Source organism: Procambarus clarkii, chromosome 27 (assembly GCF_040958095.1).
Source record: "Procambarus clarkii isolate CNS0578487 chromosome 27, FALCON_Pclarkii_2.0, whole genome shotgun sequence".
Lineage (NCBI taxonomy): Eukaryota > Metazoa > Arthropoda > Malacostraca > Decapoda > Cambaridae > Procambarus > Procambarus clarkii.
Window position 1 is genome coordinate 41914838 of NC_091176.1, and position 24807 is coordinate 41939644.

At 43.6% G+C, this 24807-nt stretch overlaps 1 pseudogene; it reads right to left on the minus strand.

Annotated features, from left to right (window-relative positions):
- The window catches only part of LOC138369251 (sodium-coupled monocarboxylate transporter 1-like), a 153070-nt pseudogene that overhangs the window by 30822 nt on the left and 97441 nt on the right, over positions 1–24807 (minus strand).

A 24807-nucleotide genomic window follows, 5' to 3' on the forward strand; every position in this document is an offset into this window, starting at 1 on the left:
TCTCTCTCTCTCTCTCTCTCTATCAGAACATATCAGGGAAAGGGACAAAGTGCATCTTTCTTTTGGCAGAAAGATGCAACAGGGATACAGGGTTAACCCAAGTTCTCGAGGAATTCAGGAGGGAGATGCATGAAATGTGGATTACAATTAGCAACCTGCAAAGTGAGCTGACATCAGCATGGGAGGAGATCAAATCCCACACAAGGAAAAATGAAGAGGCCGAGCATCAGATTATCATCCAAAGGGAAGGTGGAAATGTTGCATTGGAAGGAAATGCCTCTGCTCCTGAAACATTTGCAGAAAGACTGAGAAAGAGCTCAGAAGCAATGGACACAGTGAGGGAGGTAGCCATGCAAGCAGCCACCTCACAGGAAGCAGCAAGGTGCACCAGCCAGCTGCTGGAGAGAAAACGATCAGTGGTATTTGTAGGCATCAAAGAACAGGAAGGATCCAATAGGCAAGAATGGAATAGCAAGGATAGTGAGGCAGTACACGGGCTACTGAAGGGGTTACAGATAGAAGAGGCTGAACAAAACATTGAGAAGGTTTTCAGGTTGGGCTGGTACAACAAGGACAGAAACCGACTGGTAAAGGTGGTGTTTACAAACGAGACCACCAAAGAGGTTATTTTAGAAAGGAAGAGTCGTTTACAGTATGTGGAGGAATACAAGAAAGTATTCCTGCAGAGGGACAGGGCAAAGGAGGGGACAGCCAGGGCAGCAGAGGCGAGAAAGAAGCGCAGGGAGAGAGGAGTAAACCAGGAAACCGCAACCCCCAACACAACAGTTCCAGAGACACGAGGGGAACCCACAACCAGCATCCCAGCAACACCAGAGGGGAGGGCAACACCCCCCCCCCCATCTGCATAAAAAGTCTCCCTTCCCTCCCTGCACACAGAAATAACATCACATGAGACCAGAAGACATGGCAGGATGTGCAGAATACCCCCGTTGAAAAGCAGAGGTGCAACAGGTACTCTGAGAGAGAACTCTATCAACATCAGAGGCTCGAGACTGTTCAACATGCTTCCGCTACACATAAGGGGCATAACTGGCAATCCCCTCACAGTGTTCAAGAGAGAACTGGATAAGCACCTCCAAAGGATACCTGATCAACCAGGCTGTGACTCATACGTCAGGCTGCGAGCAGCCGCATCCAACAGCCTGGTTGATCAGTCCAGCAACCAGGAGGCCTGGTCGACTACCGGACCGCAGGGACGCTAAGCTCCGGAAGCACCTCAAGGTAACCTCAAGGTAGCCTCCCCTCACCCTACCTGCCCCCACCCAAATGCTCACCCAACCCTCCCTCCCCCCCACCCCATTCTGAACCTATCACCACTCCCCCATTCCCACCATGTCCCCCCTCCTGCCTTTCCCTCCCCCCTATCCCCCCTCCCCCTTCATCCCATACCCTCCCAATCCCTCCTCCCCATCATCCGGTATCCTCCATGTCCCCCCCTATCTCCTTAACCCACACCCTACCTGTCCCCCCTTCCCTTGCACCCCTAATGCTCACCAAGAAGGGGACTAGAAAATAAACAGAAGAAACATTGCTTCAAGGCAATGTACACTAACATAGATGGGATTACAAATAAAGCAAATGAGCTTGGAGAATGGGTACTAGAGGAAAGCCCAGACATAATAGCCCTCACAGAAACAAAGCTAACGAAAACGATAACAAATGCAGTGTTCCCACAGGACTATTATGTTATGAGGAAAGAGAGGGAAGGAAGAGGTGGTGGTGGTGTACCTCTGCTGGTAAGAAATGGCTGGGATTTTGAGGAGATGGCTATTCAGGGCTGTGAGGGTTTCAGTGACTACATATCAGGCAGCATAGCAACTGGAGGACAGAAAATTATAGTAGTAGTCATATAAACCCCCCACCAAACGACAGAAGACCCAAACAGGAATATGATAGAAACAACATGGCCACCATCAATATAATAGAGAGAGCAGCTTCTGTGGATAACAGGAACGGATCCAGACTACTATTCATGGGAGACTTTAACCATTGGAAGATAGATTGGGTGAACAGAGACTCACATGGAGGACCAGACACATGGAGAGCTAAGCTGTTGGACGTGGTAACAAGAAACTTTCTAAGTCAACACGTCAAGGGACCGACAAGAATGAGAGGAGAGGACGAACCAGCCTTGCTTGATCTGATATTTACCCTAAATGAGTCGGATATAAGGGAAGTTAAGTTGGAAGCCCCCTTGGGAACGAGTGATCACAGTGTATTGAACTTGGTAGAGCAAGGAATTATCTCCCCCAAAATAGAACTGAGAAACAAAGGGCTGGCGTACCGAAAAGGAAAAAATGAGGAGATGAATAAATTCCTATGGGATATACAATGGGACACAGAACTCAGAACCAAGTCCGTACAAGACATGATCGACTATGTCACCCAAAAGTGTCTGGAGGCTGTAAGCAGGTTTGTCTCGGCCCGACAGAAAAAAACAGAAGCAAAAGAAGAATCCGTGGTTTACTGGGGAATGTATGAAAGCAAAAGAACTAAACAAAAATGCATGGAGGAACTTCCGTAATAACAGAACACCAGAAAGTAGAGAGAGATACCAGAGAACCAGGAACGAGTATGTTAGTGTGAGAAGAGCAGCTGAGAAAAGGTATGAAAATGATATAGCTAATATAGCCAAGACCGAACCAAAGCTACTACACAGTCACATCAGGAGGAAGACAACAGTGAAGGAACAGGTGATGAAACTTAGGGTGGGCGAGGACAGGTACACAGAGAATGACAAAGAGGTGTGTGAGGAACTCAACAAAAGGTTCCAGCAGGTCTTTACAATAGAACAAGGAGAAGTCACGGCGCTAGGAGAGGTGGCAACAAACCAGGCGACCTTGGAAAGGTTCGAAATTACAAGAGATGAGGTCAAGAAGCACCTATTGGAGCTGGACGTGAGAAAAGCTGTTGGGCCGGATGGAATCTCACCATGGGTATTGAAAGAGTGTGCAGGAGCACTTTGTTTGCCCCTCTCCATAGTATATAATAGTTCACTGGAAACGGGAGACCTACCAGAAATATGGAAGACTGCTAATGTAATCCCAATATACAAAAAGGGTGACAGACAAGAGGCACTGAACTATACGCCAGTGTCCTTAACTTGTATACCATGCAAGGTGATGGAGAAGATTGTGAGAAAAAACCTAGTAACACATCTGGAGAGAAGAGACTTCGTGACAACCCATCAACATGGGTTCAGGGAGGGTAAATCTTGCCTTACAGGCTTGATAGAATTCTACGATCAGGTGACAAAGATTAAGCAAGAAAGAGAAGGATGGGCGGACTACATTTTTTTTTACTGTCGGAAAGCCTTTGACACAGTACCCCTTAAAAGGCTGATGCATAAGCTGGAGAAACAGGCAGGAGTAACTGGTAGGGCACTCCAGTGGATAAGGGACTACCTAAGCAATAGGAAGCAGAGAGTTACAGTGAGGGGTGAGACGTCAGATTGGCGTGAAGTCACCAGTGAAATCCCACAGGGCTCTGTACTCGGACCTATCCTGTTTCTGATATACGTAAATGATCTCCCAGAGGGTATAGACTCATTCCTCTCAATGTTTGCTGACGACGCCAAAATTATGAGAAGGATTAAGACAGAAGAGGACAGCTTGAGGCTTCAAGAAGACCTGGACAAGCTGCAGGAATGGTCGAACAAATGGTTGTTAGATTTTAACCCAAGCAAATGTAATGTAATGAAGATAGGGGTAGGAAGCAGGAGACCAGATACAAGATATCATTTGGGAGATGAAATACTTCAAGAGTCAGAGAGAGAGAAAGACCTGGGGGTTGATATCACGCAAAACCTGTCCCCTGAAGCTCATATCAAAAGGATAACATCAGCGGCACATGCCAGGTTGGCTAACATAAGAACGGCTTTTAGAAACTTGTGTAAGGAATCTTTCAGAACATTATATACCACATATGTCAGACCAATCCTGGAGTATGCGGCTCCAGCATGGAGTCCATATCTAGTCAAGCATAAGACTAAACTGGAAAAGGTTCAAAGGTTTGCCACCAGACTAGTACCCGAGCTGAGAGTTATGAGCTACGAGGAGAGACTACGGGAATTAAACCTCACTTCATTGGAAGACAGAAGAGTTAGAGGGGACATGATCACCACATTCAAGATTCTCAAGGGAATCGACAGGGTAGATAAAGACAGGTTATTTAACACAAGGGGCACACGCACTAGGGGAAACAGGTGGAAACTGAGTGCCCAAATGAGCCACAGAGATATTAGAAAGAACTTTTTTAGTGTCAGAGTGGTTGACAAATGGAATCCATTAAGAAGTTATGTGGTGGAAGCTGACTCCATACACAGTTTCAAGTGTAGATATGATAGAGCCCAATAGGCTCAGGAACCTGTACACCTGTTGATTGACGGTTGAGAGGCGAGACCAAAGAGCCAGAGCTCAACCCCCGCAAGCACAGTTAGGTGAGTACAATTAGGTGAGTACACACATACCTACAATATATATACACACACACACATGCACACACACACACACACACACACACACACACTAAATACAATTACACATGCACACACACTACACACATTTTCACATGCACACACACTACACACATTTTCATATGCACAAACACATACACTCTCACATGCACACACATACACTCACATAGTCCATATTTAGTCAACCATAAGACTAACCTGGAGAAAGTTCAGTGGTTTTGACCCCCACTCAGTCAGCCTGACAGACTCGCTGATTCCCACTCCATCGTACCCTGCCCTACGAGGTGCCACTGTTTCTCTGGAGACTAATGGGGACTTACTCCCCCTCCCTAGGTGCCATTGTTCACTCTTGGGAGCAACTCATTTAACCTGCGGGGCTGAGTTCCCCCACTGAACACAGCCATGCAACCCGCAGGGAGTGAAGTAACTCGACCCCTCCTTAGTTTCGTTTCTGGGTGTCCGGTGACACGGAAACCTAAGGTTTACTGCAGGGTGGAGTTACCCGCCCATAAGTTTCCATACAAGGTCTCCAACTTGACTCGCTTCACTTTGTGGCCAATTACTACTTCAAACTCAGTGGTAAATTCATTCTCCTAGTTTAGTACTCTGGCAATAGTAGTATGGTGCACAGTAACCTCTCTCAGCAACACTCCGGAAAATAAAGGGGAGGAAGGAAACACTATTAAAATCCGATTGATTTAGTCTCCGTGGTGTAGTGGTAAGACACTCGCCTGGCGTTCCGCGAGCGCTGTATCATGGGTTCGTATCCTGGCCAGGGAGGATTTACTGGGCGCAATTCCTTAACTGTAGCCTCTGTTTAACTCAACAGTAAAATGTGTACTTGGTTGTAACAACGATTCTTCGCGGCGGGGATCATATTCCAGGGACCTGCCCGAAACGCTACGCGTACTAGTGGCTGTACAAGAATGTAACAACTCTTGTATATATCTCAAAACAAAACAAAAAAAATTATCGAAAAAAAGCTACATTGCCGTGTGCACAAATCTCTCGATGTCAGTGGATGACTGCACTCTGGAAATATATCTGAGTGTCTGGCAACACTGAACTATTTCACAAATCCCCCGTTATGAAGCTCTCAACCTAAACTCTGATCAACTGCCCAGGAATATATATTACTTCACCTCCGCTCTGTTTTGTAACCTTTTAATCACTGGTGACTCCACTGATGAAAACAATAATTGGTACCTAACAATTATACAAAACTGTTTATGTCCGATCTCAAGCCACACAATTCCTGATAAACACATTACAGGTGAACGACACTTTTCCTAAACACAACGGGAAAATGGGAGGGCAAAGTTATCTACCTTACAGATCGTAGATTCTGCATCGGGTAGCGTCTCGTAGATCCAGTGTAGAAGCGTTGCGCTGCTCCTCCAACCCGTTCTCGCAAATTAAATAAGTCAATATTGACTTATTAAATATGTGCATAGGTGACATACTTAACATAATAGATACCCTTAAAAAGATTCATAGAAAACACCGACCTTACCTAACCTACTTAGTATGTTAAGATAAGCATCTTATTGCTTCGTAATTACAATTATTACCTAACCTATAATAGGTATAGGTTAAGTAATAATTGTAATTACGAAGCAATAAGATGCTTATCTTAAGATACTAACAAGGTTAAGTAAGGTTGGTGTTTTCTATGAATCTTTTTAAGGGTATCTATTATGTTTAGTATATCACCTATGCACGTAGTTAATAAGTCAATATTGACTTTACGAATTTGCGAGAACGGGATGCTCCTCCCACCGCACCGGCCGTCCGCATACACCCCTCCTCTGGAGTCGCGCAGTTCGCCAGGTGTTCCTCCCCCGATAGCACCCAGAATGTACCAGCGATCTTGCCCCCCCCCCTCTTCTGGGCGGGAAAGTTCTTTTCTCTCTCTCAGTTTGCATCACCATATTTATCAAGGAGGAGACACCTGATGGCCTCATCCAAAATAACCTCAATCGATATTTATTCTAATTGTATCATCATTGTTCTTCTCATGCTTCATAAAATCCACCAATACTTCTTCTAGTTATTTACAAATGGGGAATTTTAACTCATATGCAGGAATAGGGGGAATACAGGGCTGAACTACTTAACAACTTACACATACACTACATACAATCACACATGCACAAACACCTACACTCACACACATGGACACACATACACTATGTACACATTCACACGTACACTCACACACATATACATTATATACACTCACACACACATACATTATATACACTCACACACACACATACATTATATACACTCACACATGCACACACACACTTACACTATATGCACTGACACATGAACACACACATACATTATATACACTCACACATGCATGCACACATACACCACATACACATATTTACAACTTTACACTTAGTTTATATTAAAGACAATAAAATATATGATTAGTGTTTAATTGCAGAACGTTGGGTTTTGTTAGTACTTGGATGGTAACACTTGAGGGCCTGTGCAGGACTATCCCTGCCCCCCCCCCAAAAAAAAAAAATACAAAACATGGAAAAATATTACAGTAAAATTTTAGTTTTTAAATTAACACCAAAAAGTAATTTGAAGAAGTTGAATAAAGAAACTAAAAATTTTTTAAATTAAAGCAGTAAAAAATCACAAAGGAAAGTTAAACACATAAAATATTAGAGAGGAATAAGGCACTGAAACCAAGCGAACTGTCGTTCAGGGACACGAGAGAATGTGACCGGTAGAATCTATCGACAATTGTTAACACGTATTTGCAAAAATAAAAGCCCAACCACTTGGGCAGGACGGTAGAGCGAAGGTTTCGATTCTAACAGTTCGGCGTGCAATCACCAACCGCCCATGTGGTTGGGCACCATTCCTTCCACCCGTCCTATCCTAAATTCTTATCATTATATTCTTTCCAAGTAATATATAGGCATAATGGTTTAGTGCTTTCTGAGTTCAACTTACCTTAAGCTGGAAGAGTAACAATATTGGTACACATGAGGATGCATCATACTAATATTGTTACACATGAGGACGCATCATACTAATATTGTTAAACATGAGGACGCATCATACTAATACGAAATGATGAAAACATCATTTTAAAATGTGTAACTCATAAACTACGAAAGATAATTACAAATAATAATTAATTAAGAGTGTAAACATAAAAACTCTGATGCGGCTTGTATTGTAGTTTGTTGTATTTGGTCTCATTCTCATTTTTATGATAAATTATTGAGGACAGTTTGGTTCAGTTCATAAGAAAGTTTTTTGACTGAAAGATAAAAAAGGAACTAATGTGGGTAGTGCATTAAGGACCGTTGTCTCTGCATCGCCTCCCTATTTCCCTATTAACACCCTCCACACCCCCACACCCTGTTGGATATTTTCAACACCGAATACAACACTGTTGTATTCTCATTACTTATTACTAACTATACTAATTATTGTAGTAAGTAAAATTAACCACACATAGAATTCTCATGTACTAATAATTTCATCTGTGCAGTAGGCTAGAATTCTCACGTCACCTGACGCCAGTATTGCGTCAGATTTCCTTACAGTAAACACATTATATCCAATGTATGTGAGAATTAAATTCGATTCTCTATAACTAAGGCATTCTGTATGATAACTAATTGCAGATGAATTGACCTCCAACTAAAAGCCGAATAGAGCGTTGGAGTCATAGCGATTATCTCGTAATAAAAGTTAAAGTCACCAGTGAATGCCATGGGGAGACATTAATTCCTCTCCCTTATATATTTACTATTCTTAAATTGGTAAATAATAATAATTTCTTCCTCTAAATAATAAACCCGTCCAGTCTTCAACGTTTCAAGGGTAAATGCGAGAAATATTAATGTTCGTGACATAATTTGTTTTATGAACGCGCGACGCGGCGTGGGTTGAGGAGGACCCACTCAGTACACGTGGAGAGCCGCTCAGAGGCAGACCTGCGCATACCGTACTCACAAGGAGACGCCATTGTCCAGCCATTTGGGCAGACGTTATCCATCCTCAGATGAAAGTCGCCACTGTGAGGCGTGAATAACCTTGCAGATAATATCTTCAGCTAGTGCTGGTGTCAGATAAGGAACCTTTTAACCTGGTTCTTGACGACACGTGACCAGCCAGCGAAGTGCGCCACTATCCAGGATAGGCTTAGCCGGAGCCTGGGGAAGCGAATTACGGCAATCTTAAATCTTATACAGTGCCCTTTCAGCTAAGTATATTCCCTTTATGTGATGCATCTAGTAAAGAGTTTTGTAGTAGCTGGGTGATTGACCGTTATGACGCATGATAACATCTAATAACAGGTGATTAAATTTTGTCACCTGTAACTCTCAATTTCTTGAATATAGAGATTCAGTAGTTAAATTAGTTGCTACTGTAAATATTTGTCTTGCAGCACTTGAGAAGAATTCTTCCTGCCGCCTTCTCCCATGTTAATCCGTCCCATTCGTCAGCCTACCGAGTCCAGAGAATAAGAGGAAACTCCATGGCTTGTCTAGAGGAATCATCATTAAGCTAAGATTTTATATTCCTTCATGAATCTATTGCAATTCTTTATGTACAGAATTCCTCAGGATTAATGTGAGTTACTGTAACTCTCATTACTATACTTATAATCTATGTTCCCATTTATGGTAATGATATCAGTTTCAATATAATTTTTATAGGATTAGATTATTATTAATTGAATTAGTGAACGAACCACACTAATTCCTGGACGTACTTACCTCCAGTAATAACCCCCCAATGTAGGTGTTTGAGGGTTTGATTCATTTAATTATACAGCCCATTAATTATTTCTATGATCATATTCTCTAGTATTTTGTCCATAGTCACTGGTTCATCTAGGAATTATCTAATGATCAGAAATTCTCAGTTTCCCTCTTTACTATAAAAGCGGGTGGTCCTTCGTAATTTAATTTACTACATTAATATTTAAATGATCAGATTCAAGCCCCAAATATCCCACATTATGGTCCTTCGAACCGGATAGGCATTAAATTTATAATTAAAATATTAACCATTAATAACTAATCCTTGTGTGATAGAAGCTAGACTAACTATTCAATTAATTGTGTCAACTAACAGTGTAACACATCAGTTAGACTAGATCACACTAACATATTGCTACTTTCACCTCATGTATAAGGTAGCTTTAGTGGGTCATAGCCAATTATCCACAACACTTAGACCTATACCTCACACCGAGGTGAGAATCTTTAGGTCACCAGGAGCAACAGCTCATAACTTTTACAATAACCCCACCCTAACACCTGCGTTAGAGTGGCCTCACCATCTAACCATTATATACTTAGATGGTAATGACATCCACCCCACTCGTCATCCAGCCGAGGTGATCAAACACCTCAAAGCCATAATTTCTTCTTTCAAGCTCATCAGTGAATCGGTAGTATTCACATTAGTGGAACCTCGCCAACCAAGTCAAGATAATCGTTGGGGAGTAACCCCAGAATACTACCTGAGAGCTGCTAAGTACATAAATTTCAGGCTGAAAAAACGAGTGAGATTGGATGCCACATATATCCAATTTACAGCCAGACCTTATAGACAGAACCTGACCAGAGATGGTGTACACTTGTCAGGGGAATCTAGGTTGCATTTGGTTGACAAGTTAATTAACACCATCAACCACCACAAAAGGCTGTGGCTAACAAGCCAAACTTAACTGTACATAATTGTTCACCTGTGTGTGCAAGAGCACTCTTATAAAACAAAAAAAACAAAAATACAGCACAACTATATTCACCTTACTGCACCACAATAATCTTTACCCATGTTATTAGGTAGAATTTAGGCTGAGATTGTGCTGAATTTGGTACAAGCCCAGACTAAATAATTTTATAGTTCTTAGTTAGGAATTATTACGACTAGATCTAAGCTAGTCAGTGTTGTATGTATTATATTATTTGTGCTGACCCTATACAGGGTGGGATTAATTTTTGAGATAACTCTGATTGGAGTGTCTCCATAATATTTCTCTTGTATGCATTATTTTGTGTATCTATTTTGTGTATTGCTGGATTATCTCCATTAACTCTGATGGTGATAAGGATGAGCTAACCGGACGAGAACTAATGGTGGAGTTCAGGCAGTGCACAAAATATCTAGCTATTTGTTGTTAGGTAGGTACATTTAACCTCAAGTGAGGTAAAATATAACGTAGTCACCTTAAATTAGGCTACAATTAATGTTACCTGTTCACTAATGAACAAGTATCCAAGCTTCATTAGTAATTCATATACTAACACTGTGAAGTTTGAACCTAAGCCCAACATGGCTACTCCTGAGCAATTGATGAGAACCTACATTGGCCTTAAAGGTCATTTGACCAGATTAATTAATAAGGCTGAGGGCTTAACTAAAGATAATCCCATTGACTCTTATCACTTAAGAGGCATCAGTTAGATTGGCTGATCTGAAATTTGAACAAGTCAGATCTGCAGGTCAATCTTACCTTGATCTGCTAAATACTGTAGAAACTGATCCTGAAGAAGCAAGTCAAACTGTAGACGTCATCTCCCAATATGAAGAAGAGACTCACGATAAAATTATCAGGCTATCTAAATTAGCCAAACAATCTGGATCCAATACCAGTAACACTGGGTCTCACTTCAATAATCAATTACCAGAGGTTCGTTTACCTACTCTAGACTTGCCTACATTTTCAGGATTAGATACAGAAAATTGGGACAATTTTTGGACTTCCTTTGAAGTTCACATCCATAAGAAACAGTCTCTAGACAAGGTTTCTAAATTTTCATACCTACTTAGTCTTCTCACAGGAGAGGCTAAAAAGGTCATACATAACCTTACTCTTAATGAGAGTAATTATGAGGAAGCTATAAAACTCCTGAAGTTGAACTATTGCAACAAAGAGTTAAGTATAGCCACCCTTTATTATCAATTACTAGATCTGAATGCACCAAACAGTAGACCAGAGTCACTTCAAAGCTTCAGACTAGAAGTAGAGTCTCTAGTGAAGGCCTTAGGCACTAAGGTTAATATACCTAGTTCTGAATGGTCTATCAAGCTATTGTTACAGAGGAAATTACCTCGAAACGTCTTGACAGAGCTCTGCTCACATTATAATACTGAGTTTCTTACTCTCGATCAGATTTTCGAGGGGTTGAGGTTCACAGTTAATAGGTTAAAGACTCATGACAAAATTAAACCTGAGTCCAAACCAATTAATACTGATATTTCAGTCAAACCTAAACAGACTCAGAGTAAGTCTAATAAATATAAAACCAAACCTACTCCATCCACTAGGAAAAGAAGTGGAAATGTAGGTACCTATTCAGTATCTCCTTCAGAGATAACCAATGACTTGTCTACTAAAGAGACTAAGACTATTAACCAGAGAAAGTGTCTGTTCTGCAATCAGGAACACACCACTTACCAATGTTCTGCTTATCCTACGTATAATGCTAGGGTTAAAAGGTTACAGGAATTGCACAAATGCACCAAATGCATGGGCTCTCATGATCCCAAGAAATGTGCAGTACCACTACGTACCTGCAACCGTTGTAACCAAGGTGTACACCACTACGCCTTATGTAGAAAATCTTCTACACCAACCATGACCACTGGAGAGAATTCTACTAATTCTACTGCAGTGCAATATTGTAAAGTACATCACGAAGTAAATGTACTTGCTACGGAGTCAGGCAATAATACTACTTTGCCTACAGCTCAACTTAAATTAATAAACCGAAGATCTAGAATTAACACTAGGGGTCTTTTTGACCAAGGTTCACAGAAAACCTTCATTACACAACAGTTGGTAGATGAGTTAAATTTAAAACCTGCCAAAAGTGTGAAGTTAAACATTTCTGGTTTCCTGTCAAATAGTGGACCTCGTGACTACAAGGTAGTTAAATTACTAGTTAGATTAGGTTCTTCTACTAGCCCAATCCATGCGGTGGTAGTGGATAAGATTCCTACGGACCTGCAGGTCACAGGATTAGCTCGCACTGCGAGACACCTTAAACGAAACCGCATGAGGCTAGCGGATCATAAAATAAATTCCGATTGCCTCACAGATATTGGAATACTAATAGGCGCGGATCATTATTACAAATTTATTACTGGATGCACTAGGCAACATGGTATGAATTTGTTGTCGTCCGCAGGGGGCAAATTGCTCACAGGACCAGTGCTTTTCAGACAAGGTCCAGCGTCCACAAACCAACAATCCAATAATGTAATTGTGGTGTGACTAGGCTTAGAGCAGTCACCCCTACGCTTCAGGGAAATAGCCGAGGATATTGAATCTGACCCACCAATACATCGTTTGTGGGATTTAGATACGTTAGGCATCATCCCTGAGCAACCAAGTCCTGATGATACATGGACTTACCAGCAATATCTGGATACAGTTGTCTACTCAAATAAACAATACTGGGTAAGACTTCCATGGAAGTTAGATCATCCCCAACTTCCAGTGAATTATTTTATGGCAGCCTCACAATTGCAGTCTCAATTAACACGACTGCAGAAGCACCCAGACAAACTAACCATGTATCACCAACTTATCCAACAACAACTTAACAATAAGTTCATTGAAGTTGTTGAACACGATGACCGAAAAACAGGTCATTATTTACCTCACCATGCTGTGGTGAAAGACTCATTGACAACACCTATTTGTATTGTCTTTAACTGCAGTGCTAAAGTAAAGCCGAGCAGTGTGTCTTTAAATGAATGTCTCCAAACGGGACCTAGCCTAACACAAAGGCTACATGATGTGTTGTTATGATTTCGCACAGGCATTTTTGCCTATACAGCTGACATCAGCAAAGCCTTTCTCCGAGTAGGATTACAGGAGGAAGATCGTGACTACACAAAATTCCTCTGGTTCAAGGATCCACTGGATCCTAACAGTGAAGTAATCACCTATCGGTTTGCCTCCGTATTATTTGGAGCTACGTCCTCACCGTTTCTTTTGCAAGCAACATTAGACACTCATTTGAGGAAATCAGACAGCCCTTATAAGGCAACCATTAGCGACAACTTGTATGTCGACAATTTCCAGGGGACAACTAATGATCAAGCTGATCTGGTAGAAATCTACCATGAGGCTAACCGTGAACTGTTAGGAGCCAATATGCCTCTACAGTCATGGGCCTCAAATAATAAACTGCTTAACCAGGTAATCCAGAAAGAATTTCCAGATTATCAGGTACCCAGTAAATTAAAGGTTCTAGGCGTGGAATGGAACACCAGCACTGACGAGATGAATGTCAAGTCAGTGCAAACTGATAATTCAACCCTTACCATGAGAACACTGCTCTCATTTGTCAGTCAACCATTTGACCCTTTAGGCCTACTTAGTCCTATATTAATAAGGGACAAACTCCTAATGCAGGAGTGCTGGCAGCAACATATGGGATGGGATGATCCGTTACCAAGTGAGTTACAAGTCAAATGGCAAATACTCTCAACGGATTTTAATCAGTTAGGCATTTTGAAATTTCCTCGTAATGCTTCAGGACCAAACTTACCCACCAATTTGCACGTTTTTTGCGATGCCTCTGGCAAAGCATATGGCGCAGCAGCCTATTTAGTTAACAGTGCTCAATCAATTTTACTCACATCTAAAGCAAGAGTTGCTCCCATCAAGAAGAGATCCTTACCTCAGATGGAGTTGACTGCATTGCTAGTGGGAGTAAGATTGGCTCATTGCTTGGCAAAGACACTCAATAATATCCACTTTGGTGAGATTGTAGTGTGGTCAGACAACGAGGCAGTCTTACAATGGGTAAGAAACAATAACAACAAAACTCCTTACGTCAGTAATCGCGTCAGGGAGATTCATGATTTATCCGCAGGATATAAGTTTAGACATGTTCCTACTAAGGACAATCCTGCAGATTATTTATCTCGAGGATTAACATTAAAACAACTTGTCAAGTCTTCGCTGTGGTTCAACGGACCTTCATGGCTTGTTGGTGGTCAGTGGCCCAAACAGAAGCCACAAGTCATAGTGACCAATATCACCGCTCCCATGACGGAACCAGAGCCTCAACGAATATTAGCCATTGATCCTCATCATTATTCTAACTTAAGTAAATTGTTACGAGTGACTGCGCACGTGTTTGATTTCCTTGCTAAAGTAGGAATTCGACATAAATTTCCCAATCCTGTCCACTATTGGATCAAGCGTGCACAGCAAGAGACATACGGGAACGAATTTGAGAATCTTCCAGATAAACTCACTAAGTCTCTAGGCATCTGGTACGATGCCAACACTCATAACATACTACGATGTGGAGGACGTTTGCTACATGCAAAAATCGACTTAGAGACTAAGAATCCAATTCTTTTACCTCGTCACCACATCATAACTAAATTTCTTGTCTTACATCACCATCAATATGGTACACTACATGGTGGAGTTTTAGATACTCTCACCGATCTTAGACAAAAGTACTGGCTTCCTCAAGGTCGTCAGACTGTTAAAACAATTATTAAATCTTGTGTAATCTGTAAGAGATACGATGCTAGAGTGTGTCCTTACCCAGGACCTCCACCACTCCCAGAAGAGCGAGTGGTTCATCTTCGTCCTTTCGAAACCACTGGAGTTGATTATACAGGAGCCTTACTCCTCACTGGTAACCCAGATAATATACCAGTGAAGGCGTACATTTGTCTCTTTACATGTGCTACAACCAGAGGCGTGCACTTAGAGGTCACTCCAGACATGAGTGCTGAAGCTTTCATTCAAGCTTTCCGCAGATTTGCTGCCCGCCGATCGTGTCCTAGATTAATGATATCAGACAACGGATCTAATTTTGTGGCAGGAGAAAGTTGTTTGCGAGAAGTCTGGAACCACCCTGAAGTACAGTCAGTCTTACAAAGAAGACAATGTCACTGGAAATTCATAGCACCGAGAGCCCCTTGGCAAGGTGGGTTCTATGAGCGAATAGTAGGCACAGTCAAGAAGTGTCTAAGGAAAACTTTACACCGACAAAAGGTCAGTTACTCCGAGCTCCAAACCATTGTTGTGGAAATCGAGGCGCGAGTTAATAACCGCCCAATAACCTACCTGTCTGATGATTACACCCAGAGAGAACCTCTGAGTCCCTCTCACTTGATCCATGGAGGTCTACTGAGCCCTCTCATCCCTTTAGCCGAAGAGGACCCTGTAGACCTGTCCCATGTGACCAGAGGAGACTTGGTGGAAAGCTACCAGCATCTTTCTAGAGTTATTAACAGGTGGAATGAGGTGTGGACTCGAGAGTACCTCACAGCTCTACGAGAGTACCACTACGGAGCTTCGAGTCCTTACAATAAGGTGCAATTAAAGCCAGGAGACCTGGTACTAGTCGACAGTGATGGACCAAGGTCAGAATGGCCCATAGGTAAAATTGTTACCATTCATCCAGATCGACAGGGTGTCCTAAGAGTAGTTAAAGTCTTATGCCGAGGCAACACTACTCTAAAAACTTTAGAGAAGCTGGTTCCCCTTGAACTGACTGAACAAGAATATCAGCCAGATCCAGTTTCCCCAGTAATTTCGGAGGACAATGAATTTGTTCCTCCAAGCAACCGTCCCACTAGAGCTGCAGCTCAACAATGTAGGCGGAATTTGCAAGCCTATTACAACTCTGAAGAAGAGTAATTTCCTTCACTTCCCACTGAGATAACTATGATGATGCTACGATGTGATATCACGTAACAAAACATTACACGTCACTATGACCCAGGATATCGCATCACTGTAGATTCTGTTAGTTTAAATTGGGAGAGTTGAATTCTATAAATATTGTGTAGGCTACAAGAAACATGTTTCATTTGACATGTAATTAGCAAGACTCAAGTTCTTGTAAGTCCTTGATAAACCCGGGATGTTCGTTATGTGTGTACTAACATACTAACATATTAACATACTAATGTACTAATCTTAATATCACTTCGGGATAGGTCAGTACACCACAGTACACTACGACCCTAGAATCCTCCCCCCGGAGTTATGTTGGATATTTCCAACACCGAATACAGCACTGTTGTATTCTCATTACTTATTACTAACTATACTAATTATTGTAGTAAGTAAAATTAACCACACGTAAAATTCTCATGTACTAATAATTTCATCTGTGCAGTAGGCTAGAATTCTCACGTCACCTGACGCCAGTATTGCGTCAGATTTCCTTACAGTAAACACATTATATCCAATGTATGTGAGAATTAAATTCGATTCTCTATAACTAAGGCATTCTGTATGATAACTAATTGCAGATGAATTGACCTCCAACTAAAAGCCGAATAGAGCGTTGGAGTCATAGCGATTATCTCGTAATAAAAGTTAAAGTCACCAGTGAATGCCATGGGGAGACATTAATTCCTCTCCCTTATATATTTACTATTCTTAAATTGGTAAATAATAATAATTTCTTCCTCTAAATAATAAACCCGTCCAGTCTTCAACGTTTCAAGGGTAAATGCGAGAAATATTAATGTTCGTGACATAATTTGTTTTATGAACGCGCGACGCGGCGTGGGTTGAGGAGGACCAACTCAGTACACGTGGAGAGCCGCTCAGAGGCAGACCTGCGCATACCGTACTCACAAGGAGACGCCATTGTCCAGCCATTTGGGCAGACGTTATCCATCCTCAGATGAAAGTCGCCACTGTGAGGCGTGAATAACCTTGCAGATAATATCTTCAGCTAGTGCTGGTGTCAGATAAGGAACCTTTTAACCTGGTTCTTGACGACACGTGACCAGCCAGCGAAGTGCGCCACTATCCAGGATAGGCTTAGCCGGAGCCTGGGGACGCGAATTACGGCAATCTTAAATCTTATACAGTGCCCTTTCAGCTAAGTATATTCCCTTTATGTGATGCATCTAGTAAAGAGTTTTGTAGTAGCTGGGTGATTGACCGTTATGACGCATGATAACATCTAATAACAGGTGATTAAATTTTGTCACCTGTAACTCTCAATTTCTTGAATATAGAGATTCAGTAGTTAAATTAGTTGCTACTGTAAATATTTGTCTTGCAGCACTTGAGAAGAATTCTTCCTGCCGCCTTCTCCCATGTTAATCCGTCCCATTCGTCAGCCTACCGAGTCCAGAGAATAAGAGGAAACTCCATGGCTTGTCTAGAGGAATCATCATTAAGCTAAGATTTTATATTCCTTCGTGAATCTATTGCAATTCTTTATGTGCAGAATTCCTCAGGATTAATGTGTGTTACTGTAACTCTCATTACTATACTTATAATCTATGTTCCCATTTATGGTAAATGATATCAGTTTCAATATAATTTTTATAGGATTAGATTATTATTAATTGAATTAGTGAACGAACCACACTAATTCCTGGACGTACTTACCTCCAGTAATAACCCCCCAATGTAGGTGTTTGAGGGTTTGATTCATTTAATTATACAGCCCAATAATTATTTCTATGATCATATTCTCTAGTATTTTGTCCATAGTCACTGGTTCATCTAGGAATTATCTAATGATCAGAAATTCTCAGTTTCCCTCTTTACTATAAAAGCAGTTGGTCCTTCGTAATTTAATTTACTACATTAATATTTAAATAATCAGATTCAAGCCCCAAATATCCCACACACCCCTTCTCACACAGGGGGTGGAATGGCCCAGAAAACAAAAGGCCGGCATTACGGAAAGAGATAAGGAAATTTTGAACATATATATCTTAGTAAACAGAGCTCGGCGGAAAGACGGCCCAAGACATGGTGGACTATCTGCAGAAGTGCAAGAAGATAGGAGACAAGATTCTCCCAGACCAAAAGGAAAAAATATTAAATGCAGACAAGAAATCCATGGTTTATTCAGAGATGTAAGCTAGCAAAGCAACTAAGTACAAGGGCGTGGAGAAACTATAGAAATAACAGGACATTAGAGAGCAGAGAAAGTTACCACAGTGAGTGGAATGAATACGTCAGGATGAAAAGAAAGGCAGAGCGACAATATGAAATGATATAGCCGAGCAAGGCAAAGACTCAACCTAATTTGCTGCACAGCCACACCAGGAGAGATATAACAGTGAAGGAACATGTAAGGAAATTGAGGATAGGGGCAGGTATATTCACTACAAACAACAAGGAGGTGTGCGAAGAACTTAGTAAGAAATTCCAGGAGATCTTCACAGTTGAGCAAGGAGAAGTCGCTGAGATACGCGAGGGAATATCTAACCAGGCACCACTAGAGGAGTTTGAGATTACCAATGAGGAGGTGAGGAAGCACCTGCAAGAATGGGATGTGACAAAGGTTATCATTCCCGGATGGAATCTCACCATGGATATTAAAGGAAGGAGCAGAAGCTCTGTGCCTGCCACTATCCATGGTGTACAACAAATCACTGGTAACAGGTGAACGGCCAAAAGATTGGAAGAAGCCAATGTAGTCCCAATATACATGAAGGGTGATAGGCAGGATGCACTAAACTATAGACCTCGGTAAAGAACTTTGAAAGAAAGAACTTTGTAAGACAACAGCAGCATAGATCCAGGGATGGCAAATCATGCCTCACAGGATTAACTGAATTCTATGACCAGGCAACACAAATCAAACAAGGTAGAGACGGCTGGTCAGACTGCATATTTTTGGATTGTCAGAAAGCCTTTGACACAGTATCACATAAGAGACTAGTGCACAAGCTTGAAATGAAGGCGGGAGTGAAAGGAAAGGTACTCCACTGGATTACGGAGTACGTAAGCAACAGAAGACAAACAGTCACTGTGAGGGGTGAGGTCTCAGATTGGCGAGGCGTCACCAGTGGAGTCCCACAGGGTTCAGTCCTTGGACCTATACTGTTTCTGATTTCTGTAAATGATCTCCCAGAGGGAATAAAATCGTTCCTCTCATTGGAAGATAGGATTATAGGAGGATAGGATTATAGGTGGATTAAGACAGAGGAAGATAGTATGAGGCTATAAGATGACCTAGACAAACTGAGTGAATGGTTCAACAAATGACTGCTAAAGTTCAACCCGAGTAAGGGAAGGGGAAGGGAACTATCGGGAGTGCACCAAGCCATTACGACTATATAGCACTAGGAAGGGGTCAGGATAAGGATTTGGGATGGGAAGGAGGGAAGGAATGGTGCCCAACCACTTGGATGGTCGGGGATTGAACGCCGACCTGCATGAAGCGAGACCGTCGCTCTACCATCCAACCCAAATGGTTGGACTCAACCCGAGTAGGAGAAAGGTAATAAAACTAAGCGATGGAAACAGGCGGCCAAACACAGGATAACGAATGGGAGATGAAGTCCTTCACGAAACGGACAGAGAGAAAGATCTAGGAGTTAATATAACACCAAACCTGTCTCCTGATGGCCACAAAAAAAAAGAAAAACATCTGAGGCATATACTAGGCTGGCTAACATCAGAACTGCCTTCAGAAACCTGTGTAAAGAATCCTTCAGAACCTTGTACACCACATATGTAAGACCAATCCTGGAGTATGCGGCCGCAGCAATGAGCCCGTACCTTGTCAAGCATAAAACGAAGCTGGAAAAAGTTCAGAGGTATGCCACTGGGGTAGTCCCAGAACTAAGAGGCATGAGTTAAGAGGAAAGACTGCGAGAAATGCACCTCACGACATTGGAAGTCAAAAGAGTAAAGAGAGAGATGATCGCTACTTGCAAAATTCCCAGAGGAATTGACACGGTAGATAAGGGTAAACTGTTTAACACGGGGAGGGGCGGGACGCTAACTATTCGCAAACAAACGCAAACCTTAGGAAATTCTCCTAAGGTTTCAAAACGTCATGAGAACCGTTACGTGAAGGTGTCCTCTCCTGACCCAACAGCCTAAGCCAGAGGACCCAAAACAGAAAACGAGACAGTACATCATTTTCGTGAGTTGATGCCATTTTCAATTACGTTGTTGTTTATCCTGAGAGCGAATGTGAGCGAGAACGACGTAGTTAGTAAGAGATGAGTTGTGTTGGCGACGTGGCTGAGCCGGCATACAGAGAGGCAGGAGGGCGCTAGCGGCTAAGTCTCCGGACAACACCTCACTCTGTTGAGCCGGCATACAGAGAGGCAGGAGGGCGCTAGCGGCTAAGTCTCCGGACAACACCTCACTCTGTTGAGCCGGCATACAGAGAGGCAGGAGGGCGCTAGCGGCTAAGTCTCCGGACAACACCTCACTCTGTTGAGCCGGCATACAGAGAGGCAGGAGGGCGCTAGCGGCTAAGTCTCCGGACAACACCTCACTCTGTTGAGCCGGCATACAGAGAGGCAGGAGGGCGCTAGCGGCTAAGTCTCCGGACAACACCTCACTCTGTTGAGCCGGCATACAGAGAGGCAGGAGGGCGCGAGCGGCTAAGTCTCCGGACAACACCTCACTCTGTTGAGCCGGCATACAGAGAGGCAGGAGGGCGCTAGCGGCTAAGTCTCCGGACAACACCTCACTCTGTTGAGCCGGCATACAGAGAGGCAGGAGGGCGCTAGCGGCTAAGTCTCCGGACAACACCTCACTCTGTTGAGCCGGCATACAGAGAGGCAGGAGGGCGCTAGCGGCTAAGTCTCCGGACAACACCTCACTCTGTTGAGCCGGCATACAGAGAGGCAGGAGGGCGCGAGCGGCTAAGTCTCCGGACAACACCTCACTCTGTTGAGCCGGCATACAGAGAGGCAGGAGGGCGCTAGCGGCTAAGTCTCCGGACAACACCTCACTCTGTTGAGCCGGCATACAGAGAGGCAGGAGGGCGCTAGCGGCTAAGTCTCCGGACAACACCTCACTCTGTTGAGCCGGCATACAGAGAGGCAGGAGGGCGCGAGCGGCTAAGTCTCCGGACAACACCTCACTCTGTTGAGCCGGCATACAGAGAGGCAGGAGGGCGCTAGCGGCTAAGTCTCCGGACAACACCTCACTCTGTTGAGCCGGCATACAGAGAGGCAGGAGGGCGCTAGCGGCTAAGTCTCCGGACAACACCTCACTCTGTTGAGCCGGCATACAGAGAGGCAGGAGGGCGCTAGCGGCTAAGTCTCCGGACAACACCTCACTCTGTTGAGCCGGCATACAGAGAGGCAGGAGGGCGCGAGCGGCTAAGTCTCCGGACAACACCTCACTCTGTTGAGCCGGCATACAGAGAGGCAGGAGGGCGCGAGCGGCTAAGTCTCCGGACAACACCTCACTCTGTTGAGCCGGCATACAGAGAGGCAGGAGGGCGCTAGCGGCTAAGTCTCCGGACAACACCTCACTCTGTTGAGCCGGCATACAGAGAGGCAGGAGGGCGCTAGCGGCTAAGTCTCCGGACAACACCTCACTCTGTTGAGCCGGCATACAGAGAGGCAGGAGGGCGCTAGCGGCTAAGTCTCCGGACAACACCTCACTCTGTTGAGCCGGCATACAGAGAGGCAGGAGGGCGCGAGCGGCTAAGTCTCCGGACAACACCTCACTCTGTTGAGCCGGCATACAGAGAGGCAGGAGGGCGCTAGCGGCTAAGTCTCCGGACAACACCTCACTCTGTTGAGCCGGCATACAGGGAGGCAGGAGGGCGCTAGCGGCTAAGTCTCCGGACAACACCTCACTCTGTTGAGCCGGCATACAGAGAGGCAGGAGGGCGCTAGCGGCTAAGTCTCCGGACAACACCTCACTCTGTTGAGCCGGCATACAGAGAGGCAGGAGGGCGCTAGCGGCTAAGTCTCCGGACAACACCTCACTCTGTTGAGCCGGCATACAGAGAGGCAGGAGGGCGCTAGCGGCTAAGTCTCCGGACAACACCTCACTCTGTTGAGCCGGCATACAGGGAGGCAGGAGGGCGCGAGCGGCTAAGTCTCCGGACAACACCTCACTCTGTTGAGCCGGCATACAGAGAGGCAGGAGGGCGCTAGCGGCTAAGTCTCCGGACAACACCTCACTCTGTTGAGCCGGCATACAGAGAGGCAGGAGGGCGCTAGCGGCTAAGTCTCCGGACAACACCTCACTCTGTTGAGCCGGCATACAGAGAGGCAGGAGGGCGCGAGCGGCAAGTCTCCGGACAACACCTCACTCTGTAAACCTCAACAATCAACCAAGGAGTCATCCATCCATCAATCAATCTATCAAGTGTCGAATTCACGATGCACTTGTACTTTTGTTCAGCCGCTTCTGCACTTCTCTAATTTATTATTATTATTATTATTATTTCATTTCCCTGGACTCTAGGAGACTCGAACTGTGGACCAAAAGCGTGTGAGGCCGACGTTCTATCGACTGAGCTATGTGCAGTTTTAATAAAGGAAAGATTCCAGCAGCAACTACTGCTGTCATGCGGGGATTGTCGACTTTCCCTGACTCCTACTGAACTCAGAGTAATTACTGACCCACCCAGACGCCATATAAACTGTCATCCACACTTGCCTGGGAAGTGTGGAAGTGTAGAGTTCCACGGAAGTGTGGATGGCAAATTATTATTATTGTTATTGTTAGTTATTATTATTATTATTATTATTATTATTATTATTATTATTATTATTATTATTATTATTATAGTATTATTGTTATTATTATTGAGAAAGTCGCTTGAGAAAAGCAGTTTTCTCCTAGCTATATCCCGCTATTGCTATTTCCTTGTGTATTATTATTATTAACACAGCCACGAGGAAGTGCGGGATGTGAGGCGGGAGGACTGACCTGAGAACACCACCGTACACAGCCGCCAAAAATATCCCAGGAACACCAGTGAGGTGGTCCAGCTTATCCATCACCAGGTACGGTAAGATCTGGTCAGGTTTCTCTATCCTGCCAAGAGTGAGCGGGTCACAGTCCTTGTAGGTGGCATAGGCAACCAGACCGGAGAAGTAGAATGTTGACCATATTGCACACAGACCCACAACGAAGGCAATGCAAACTCTGAAAAGACCAAAAGAATATGATATAAATTTTGACAAGTGGATCTGAATGAACCTTCATGGCAGCTCAAAGAAGGTAATATATTTTCAGTTTTATCAGTTTTACATTCTCACTTGCACTTTTACTGTTATTTTATTCGTTCTCCATGTAATTATGTTCAGGATCTCTCTAGATTAAAGTAAATATATTGATTTGAATATGACCGAACTTGTTTTCAAATACTTTGAAAAATGATTAATTTAAACTATGCTTGATCAAGTAATAATTAAACTTTGTAGAAAAGACATTTACATGAGTTTGAAATTTTAAACAAGTTTACCAAATTATGCCATAAATGTAACTATATATATTGTTTGTTAACAACAAACGATTATTTGCAGTATAATATCATACTCGTCACTAAACACTGATAATTTATATTTTCTTTTATATTTTCGCAAATCTGGGGATTAAATATACGTTCTTATAGACTTGTAAGTATCGGACAATACTTGATATATTTAATTAAAGTTGGATTTGTGAAAGAATTGAACATAATCCACAAAGATGATCGGTCCAATTTTATCATAATATAGTAATTTAAAAGATCTCTATGATACACACACACACACACAGATGTAAACTGGAACAGTACCGATTGTTACCTCGGACTGTACACTGGCGCAGACTACCTCGGACTGTACACTGTCGCAGACTACCTCGGACTGTACACTGGCGCAGACTACCTCGCACTGTACACTGGCGCAGACTACCTCGGACTGTACACTGTCGCAGACTACCTCGGACTGTACACTGGCGAAGACTACCTCGGACTGTACACTGTCGCAGACTACCTCGGACTGTACACTGGCGCAGACTACCTCGGACTGTACACTGTCGCAGACTACCTCGAACTGTACACTGACGCAGACTACCTCGGACTGTACACTGTCGCAGACTACCTCGGACTGTACACTGTCGCAGACTACCTCGGACTGTACACTGACGCAGACTACCTCGGACTGTACACTGTCGCAGACTACCTCGGACTGTACACTGTCGCAGACTACCTCGGACTGTACACTGTCGCAGACTACCTCGGACTGTACACTGTCGCAGACTACCTCGGACTGTACACTGTCGCAGACTACCTCGGACTGTACACTGTCGCAGACTACCTCGGACTGTACACTGGCGGAGACTACCTCGGACTGTACACTGTCGCAGACTACCTCGGACTGTACACTGTCGCAGACTACCTCGCACTGAACACTGTCGCAGACTACCTCGGACTGTACACTGTCGCAGACTACCTCGCACTGAACACTGTCGCAGACTACCTCGCACTGAACACTGTCGCAGACTACCTCGGACTGTACACTGTCGCAGACTACCTCGGACTGTACACTGGCGCAGACTACCTCGGACTGTACACTGGCGCAGACTACCT